The sequence below is a fragment of the Mus musculus genome, chromosome 15 (assembly GCF_000001635.26).
Source record: "Mus musculus strain C57BL/6J chromosome 15, GRCm38.p6 C57BL/6J".
In the NCBI taxonomy this organism is placed as follows: Eukaryota; Metazoa; Chordata; class Mammalia; order Rodentia; family Muridae; genus Mus; species Mus musculus.
In genome coordinates, this window is record NC_000081.6 from 97,174,499 (window position 1) to 97,182,959 (window position 8,461).

Consider the following 8,461-nt stretch of genomic DNA (forward strand, 5'->3'; position numbering starts at 1 on the left):
TTTCATTGCTACTTTGTAGCTGTAATTTTGCTTATTATAAACCACAATGTAAATATCTGGCATGTAGGATTTCTGACTCGTGCCTCTGTGAAAGGCTGTTCTACTCACAGAGGGGTCACCACCCACAGGTTGAGAAACACTGCCTTAAGGTAAAAGAGAGATAGCTTCCATGGGCAACATGAAAGAGGAGGCTCAGAAGACAGCCTTGATAAAAATGCCCTCATTTTCTTAGCCTTCTTGGGGGGGGGGTGGTAGTGGGGAATTTTAAACCACATGATTTAGTATGGGATAGCCTATGTGACAAGGGGAATGGAGGACAAGGAACTGCACAGGGTCATAAGTTAGGGACTGTTAAGTCATAGCACAATGTGGCTTCTTAACTTTCCCAGAGAGAAGGGGGGAGGGGGCAGAGGGAGAGGGAGGGGGAGGAAGAAGAGGAGGAAGGGAGGAAGAGAAAGGGAGGGAGGGAAGGAGGGGGAGGGGGAAGTACAGCCAGACATCTTCAGCTGAACACTTAGGGTGTTCAGTATCATAAAGGACAGATCCAGGATCTAACATAAAACAGGCGACAAGCAGACAGGGAGCCAAGAGAAGTGAGCAGGCTGTTCTTGCAGATGGAGAACTGGCTGTCTTAGCTGCAGGCCATGTCCCCAGGCTTGGTGGATCACAGCCCATAAATCTCAGCCCGGATAGCTGCTGAGGTCAGAGGTGAAAGGGAAAGGAAGATGGGGAAGCTGTCTCTGCTCCTGCTGACGTGTGCTTCCCCTGCTCTGCTAGCTCAGAAGACTGTGGGGAACGAGACTCTGGGAAGAATTGCCTCTCGACTCTCCACAGAAGTCTTCAGACAAGGAACACACTGAGTGTGAGGTTAATTACACAAATGGCCTTGCTTAACTGAGCGGTCTCATAGCTTCCCAGTGCCTGGAGCACTTCACACACAACCCTGGCAACCTCTCTGTGGCAGAGAACCTTCTAGAATGTTTAAAAGGTCGCGAGGCCCACAGTGCTCTGCGGGACAGGAAGAAGCCCGGGTTGCTCCCGGACAGACTTCCTTTCCCATCCGACCAATGCTGAGGTCTCACCTCTGGTTCTTTCCTTGGTGTAATGAACGCCTGGAAATTTTGTCTGATTTGTGTGGGAAAAGCAGAGACGCATCCACTTGGCTGTTAAGACTTCTCTGCTCTTGACCTCATGACTCGTGTCTTTCGTCTGAACCCATCCCTCCACACCATCCAAGCTTCAGCTGTTGTCTATCTGCCTGACTTTGGTCTCTCTCAATGCCCATGTAGCTCACTCCACAAACCTGCAGTGTTCTTCTGCTGCTGAATACCTCTGGGGGGGGGGGGGGACAAGACAAAGAGCTTTGGAGAAAATAGTTAAATTTGGAAAGTTGTGTAAGTGTGTGTGGCTAGGCATCGCTGTCTAAAATTGTCAGCTGAAGTGAATTTTCAGAGCTACTTTTGTACGATGCTTCTGGTTTTTGCGTTCTTGATCTAAGCCATAGATTCTAGGGCATCCACACAACCATGAGTGAGAGGTATTCTGGGTAAGACGTTCTCCCAAGCTCTCTGCTGGAGCAGCGCCTCTGTGTTACTCACAGACAACGTGAGGTAAATTCACTTACCACTCAATTACATCATCAGAGTAAGGGTTTGGGAGCAACAAATAATCTTTAATCCATGCCTACATTTTGGAAAGATACCGAGGAGATCCGTCCTCTGGAAGGAAAAAGGCAGCCACATCTCCATGAAATGAGTGGAACTGGTCCTCACGGGGAATCAACCATGACAGGCTTTGACAACAGTAGAAACTCCAGTCAAGGCTTTGGTGCAAGGGCCCTAGTGAGAGGGGGTGATCTAGTCACTTTGACTTAACCCATCTGAGCGCAGACCTCACGAAGCAAACTAGTTAGTCAGTGTGAGCCGTAGAAAGAGGAAGCCCAGGAGCGCCGAGGCAGGGATGGTTAATGTACGTCCTGTGATAACCTGACTGACAGAGATCAAAGCATTGACATGTGTGTGTGCTCGGCAGGGACCGGGAAAGTAGAGTCTCGTCTCCAGACAGTCTTTCCAACAGTCTAGAATTCCTGAAGTGACCTCCTGCCTACCTCGAAGTTCCCAGAAGTCATCCCAGACAGAAACACATTCTGGTCACTAGAGATAAAAATTCCTGGTTTAATAAAAGCAAGATTCTTGACTGGCAGGTAAATAACAAAGCAGGCACTCAGTGGGTCATGGTGAAGAGAGATGTACTCGTTGGGTTTGGCATGAGACCAGCCCCTAAAAAATCTTTGATGGTTTCCCAACTGTTTCGCCTCTCCTTGCTTCCATTCCCGTAATGACAAGAGATGCAGATTTATATTAACCAGTGGGTAGGGGCACCTGCTCAGCTCTCCGAATCTCCTGATTAATCTTTGGCTGAATCAAGTGGTCTCTATGGAATCATCTAAAGTGAGGATTTAAACTGGACAGTAACTAGCTTCCTTTCTCTCTAATAGTCGAAGAGACTGTGCACTTGAAGGTAGCTCTTACGCTGTTAGGTTGATTCCATTCAGCTGGATTAAAAATATTTTGCTTAATGGACCATTTGTAATCATAAACAGCAGGAAACAGATTAACCTTCCAAGCTGGACAAAACAGAAATCCTAACATACACCCTTCTAGTTTCTCTTGTTTATTATTTATGGCTTTTATTTTATGTGTATGAACATTTTTGCCTGTATGTATACATGCATTCTGCTTGGATGCCCTATGCCCATGGAGGTTAGAAGTTGGATCCCTTGGAACTGAAGTGAAGAGCAATTGTGTCAGAGCCACCATGTGAGTGCTGGGAACCAAATCGGGTATCCTCTGGAAGAGCAGTCAGTGCGCTTAACTGTTGAGCCATCCCTCCAGCCCCTCCTTCTAACTTCTTATTAAAATGCTCGTGAGAATATGCAAAAAGGATAAAAACTGGCCCTGATGCTGTAAGCTGAAGAGGACAGGTCAAAGTTCAGATGGACTTTCCACTGACTGATCACCAACGGAGAATGATAGAGAAACAGGTTCTGGGATGACACAACATGATCATTTGAATCAGACCAGCAAGAACAACTCCAAACCAAGAATAAGGCTGGCTACCCCACTGCCTTTAACTCCAGAACTCCGGTGGGGCTGAGCAGGAAGAACAGCTTCCCACCTCTCTGAGATGGGCTCAGCATCGGAGGCAGCCAACATCCCACCCTCTCCTCTTCTTCCCAATCAGCAGATCTATTTCTATGTCCATTCAGAGATGATGTGCCCCAGTTAAAATTCAACCAGAAGCCGGTGGGGCTGGGTAGCAGTTTAACTAGTGCCAAGGAAGAGTGGGCTAAAAGGAAGGCCTAGAAACTCTGTGTCCTCCCTGTATACAATTTCATGGAGCTTCAAGTGTACAACTGTCAGAAATCTCAATCCCTTCCTGCAGATGCTGTCTCTGAGGTATCACACATGTCGCCTGTGACCTCCTGTGGATAGGTCAGACAGGAAACCTGAACGGTCCATGAGCGTGAGGCACTGAAGGAGGCTGGGGCCATATCACTTGCCTCGCCTCTGGGAAACTCAATTCTCCACCTATGAAATTAGTTTAGAGAATTCCAGAACAAGATATTTATACTGAAGACTCAAGGGAGGGTTTATTTTTCAAATCACCACTGCAAGTGCAAATAGAATAAGCCTTTATTTATGAAGCAATTGCTTCAACATCTTTACTAATGGAAACTTCTCAGGCCGGGTAGGTATTCTAGAGCCATTTCCTGGTTGCATCTTCTTAGGGCTATTTTGATTATGGCTTTTCACAGTAATTCTCCTATATACTAGATTAACCAGCTTGACTGCATCACCTTTGATAGGTCCTGTCAACTGGAGAGCTGCAGAGGTAATTTGTCAACTGCATGATGGAATGCGTTTTTAATTTGAAAGTAAAAGCCAAGTGGAAATCCCAGCCGTGTTCCATAATGCATTAGACACAGCACGGGCTGTTACCAGAGGGCTTTGTCCTGCTTTCTCCTCCATACATCATGTTGGAAGAATGGCTGTAATTTCCTAAGCTGTTATATTTGATTGTTATAGCAATCAAAACTGGTGCTACAGAGGCCCAGGGTCTGATATTCCCTTATAACCAAGAATCTGAACAAATGAAAAGGGATTCATTGGCCATGCTTACTTTACAGGCAACAGCAGCTCAGCTACAGTGTATGTACAGTTTACACACACAGAGATACGCACACAGACACACTGAGAGAGAGACACGCAGACAAACACAGACACACATACAGAGACATACAGACAAACACACACACACAGAGACACACAGATTTATACAGATACACACACAGACACACAGATACACAGAGAGATACACAAACACAGACACACACACACATACAGAGACATACAAATATATACACACAGAGAAGCACAAACACACAAAGACACAGGCAGAATACACACAGAGATAGACACACATGAACATATATGTACACACACAGACACACATGGACACATAGATAAATAGGCACATAGACACACACACACAGACACAGATAGACACACACATACAGAGACACACAGACAAACATACACACAGAGAGGCACACAGACACACACACAGAGACACAGGCACACACACACACATAGATAGACACACATGGACACATAAAAACTTTACAAGGTGGGGAAGAGATCTGTGAGAAGTGAGCCTGTGGGCAAACTCCTTCTGCTAGAAAAAAATAAAAACCCAAGTGTTTCATAAAAATGGTCATCAGGGGATTTAATATGTTAGAACTTCAGTTCCTGGGTAGAGGGCAAACTGAGGCCCAAGTTGAACTGGTGAGACGGTTGGGTCCAGGTGATATAGAGAGTGAAGGATGGGGCAGGCTGAGCAGGACCGAACAGGTAGGGTCTGTAAACCAAAATTCCTGGAAAGAGGCTGTGCCTGCAGAAAGCCGGTGAACAGATTAAACCCCAGTGACCGTGGAGAAGTTGGAACAGTGCAACTTTAGAGCCAAACTGCAGTTTCTCTTGGATGCTCTTTAGCCACCAAATAGCTACGCCTTGCCACCTGTGTCAGATCTTGGAAGCAGTGGGTAAAGCTGAAGCTAGCATCCTGGGAAACAGATTAAAAAAACAAACAAACCAACCAACCTTTGGAATGTGATAACTTAACAAAATCCTGATCTCCATCAACCAGGTGGTTTAAAATGCCCGCAGAAGGGCTGGAGAGATGATGGCTCAACAGTTAAGAGCATTGTCTGCTCTTCCAGAGGACCAGGGTTCAATCCCACCACCTACACGGCATCTCACCACCGTCTGTAATTCCAGCTGCAAGAGTTCTGACACCTTCACACAGAGACTCTTGTAAGCAAAATGTTGATGCACATAAAATAAAAATAAATACGTGTTTTGTTTTGTTTTGTTTTTTTTAAGTACAGCAAGCTCATCAGCCTGGCTGCAAGCTGCCTCTTGGATGCACCCACCAATGTATTGTAAAATTGCCTTGAATTGTGGCTTTCTTCATTCTGCAACTATAAAACATAAAGAGTGCTCCCACACTGGTTCACGGGACCTGAGGTGACCGAGCTCCGCATTCCTGGGTCCTGGTCATTCATATTTTTTTCCTTCCATAATAAACTCTCTCTTACTCTCTTTGAGATAAGAGCTGGTTTTGTGTCAACAGGCCCAAGGATCTCTCAGAAGGATATGCCAGTGACTTTGATAAGATGATTACACGAGCCAAAGGTTTCTGGTTCCTGACTTGGTCCAATGGACAAGGGGAAGTGCTGTCACCGGAGAGCACTGGAGAAGAGGCAAGTCCAGGGAAAGAAAGCAAAGGCCTGCTCCCAGTTATCCAAAAAGGATGACAAGTGACCCTGGATGGAGCATGAGAGTTTCCAGTCTGGAATTTAGACATGTGGTTGTGGCCAGTAATATAAATTTGCAAGAAATCTAACTAATAAATTTAGAAGGCAATGTAGAAGGATGATTTCTAAAGCCCTCGTTCATAGTGACAGTTGAGTCGGCTCAACATATTAGCATAGCATTAGCCAGCAATAAAATAGAACTTACGTTTAACATTTTTGTTTAATGAACTCAGCTTGTAGGGCGTTTCAGATCCCATTCTGGGCCTTCTACAAGATGACACGATATGAAAAGAAACTGTGAGGAGGAAAGCATAGTTGGCATGGTTTTCAACACAATCACCATGGTGGAGCGGCTCATGCTCGTGGCTTTAATCACCATGTTAACCATAGAAGCGTCCCTTGTTGGCTTCGCTCGTTTGTCTCCCAGGAGAATGAGAAGCCCACATGGGAAGGACAGGTACAGGGAACAACACTGCATGTCCTCTCAGCAGAGGGTCCTTACTCTCTGTCTCTCTTTCTGAGTGTGTATGAGTGTGCATGTTTCCATGTGTGCGCGTGCCTGTGTACAGGTGGCCTGCAGAGGTGACCTGTAGAAGACAGTCAGGTGTCTTTCTCTATTGCTCTCTACCTTATGCTGTGAGGCTGAGTTTGTCACTGAAAATGGAGTTCATCAGCTCAGCCAGTGTTGCCAGGGAGCTCGCTCTGAAGGCCTTCCCATCTCTGCCGCCTCAGGGTTGGGACTGTGGGTGCGTCTGTCAGGACAGTTTTCTATGTGGGATCTGAGGAGCCAAACTCAAGACCATATGTTGCAGGCTTTCTAGTTTATGGCGCTGGCAGTCTGCTAGAGGATTCTTATCCAAAGGCTGCAGCCCAGATGGTATAGGTTGAGGTGTTGGATTTTGTTCGTTTGTTTTATGTTTTTTTTTTTTTTTTTTTTTTTTTTTTTTTTTTTTTTTTTTTTTAGTTTTGTGTCCTATCTATGCTACATTCATTTTGATAGGATGCTTTAAATACTGTGCAGTGAGGTGAGGTCGAGAAAAGACTAGGTGGAAGAGGGCTGTGGGAGAGATCTGCTTAGTTGCCATGGCTACCCAAAGTACTGACCAGCCTGCAGTTGCCATGGTTACCCAAGGTACTTGACCAGCCCGGTTGCACATACTGGACACTGGCCAGCTCACATGAATATTCCCTCTTTTGTTCCTCGTTTATATTTTCCCCCAGGGCTCCCTTCTCCCACTACAACACTCACGCAAGATGTCATGTGCTAAGCCATCTCCTAGCCCTCTGTTCTGTGTCTCTCTTGGTAAGTACACTTGTTATTGAGGTGGTCATCCATACAGAATACACAAACTCCCAGCTCATGACCAATGGTTCGTCCAATAGACACTATTGGAAGAATTTAAGTCTGGCAGCCTATTTCTTTATTCCAAACAGCTATAAAGCATTTGTCCAAAAGAACTCAGCAATTGTCTCACGGTTTACATAAGTTCAATACAGAAAAAGAATAATCTTTATCAGTTCATAAATTGAGGAACATTGCACCAATGTTGAGGGAGGGTGATGGAAATTATCACCTGCTCTCTTGCTGCGGTTTGCTCTCTTCCCTGTAGTGTCCAACATTCGGAGTTAATGGCACAATCTCATTTGACTGACTCAATGGCCATGACTGTCTTTGCTTGCTATGAAGTGAGTTTTTTCCTTCAAAATTCATATATGGAGGGCAAACCCCTAATGTTGGCCAGTAAAATATGTATGGGGTGGTTAGGTTATGTGAGGTCACATGGTGGAGTCTAGTTTGATTAGGATGATGTCTGGAGAAGACGAGGGAGGAAGAAGAGAAAGAAGAGGGGAAGAAGAGGAAGAGGAGGAAGAGGAGGAAGAAGAGGAGGATACTATTTTTTCTTTAACATTTGAAGACTAGAAAGAAGACATCCATGCAATTAAAAATCAAATCTGACTTAATTTTTGAACTTTCTAACCTCCAAATTATGAGAAACAGATTCTGTCACGTAAGCCAATCAGTCTGTGACATTCTGGTACGACAGCCCAACGAATCGGTACAACCTCTCTCCCATCTATCATGTACCCATTTTAGTGCTATCCCTCAAAGAATATGTCCTTAGTATCCGATGAATTTGCCCTTGGCCTGCCACTTGTATTTCTGACCCATGGAACAGCAATGGTGAGGGCAGGCAACAGGTATGTTTCCTAGAAATAAATACACAACACTTGGCTCATCAGACAAATTAGTCATCATCAGGCCAGACTTCCTTAACAGGACTGTTCACAGTCATAATGTCTATGGTCACGCTCCGTGGGCATCGCGTTTCCTTTTCCTGAGTAAATCCCCTGACCACCGAGGGAGAGTGAGCAGCTCAGAATTCAGCTCAGCCATGAGATGCAGCAGCTGTTCACAAGGCTCTCAGAGCCATGGGAAACTTGGCAGTTCTTAGCTGCACGGCTATGCCTGAGCTACTACTCTGTGTGACTTTCCCATAGGTCACATGCGTGCCCCAGTGTCCCACAGACTGGCATTGTTCTGCCACCTCTGCACATTTCTGCCTCTCATTCCCTCTGCCTCAC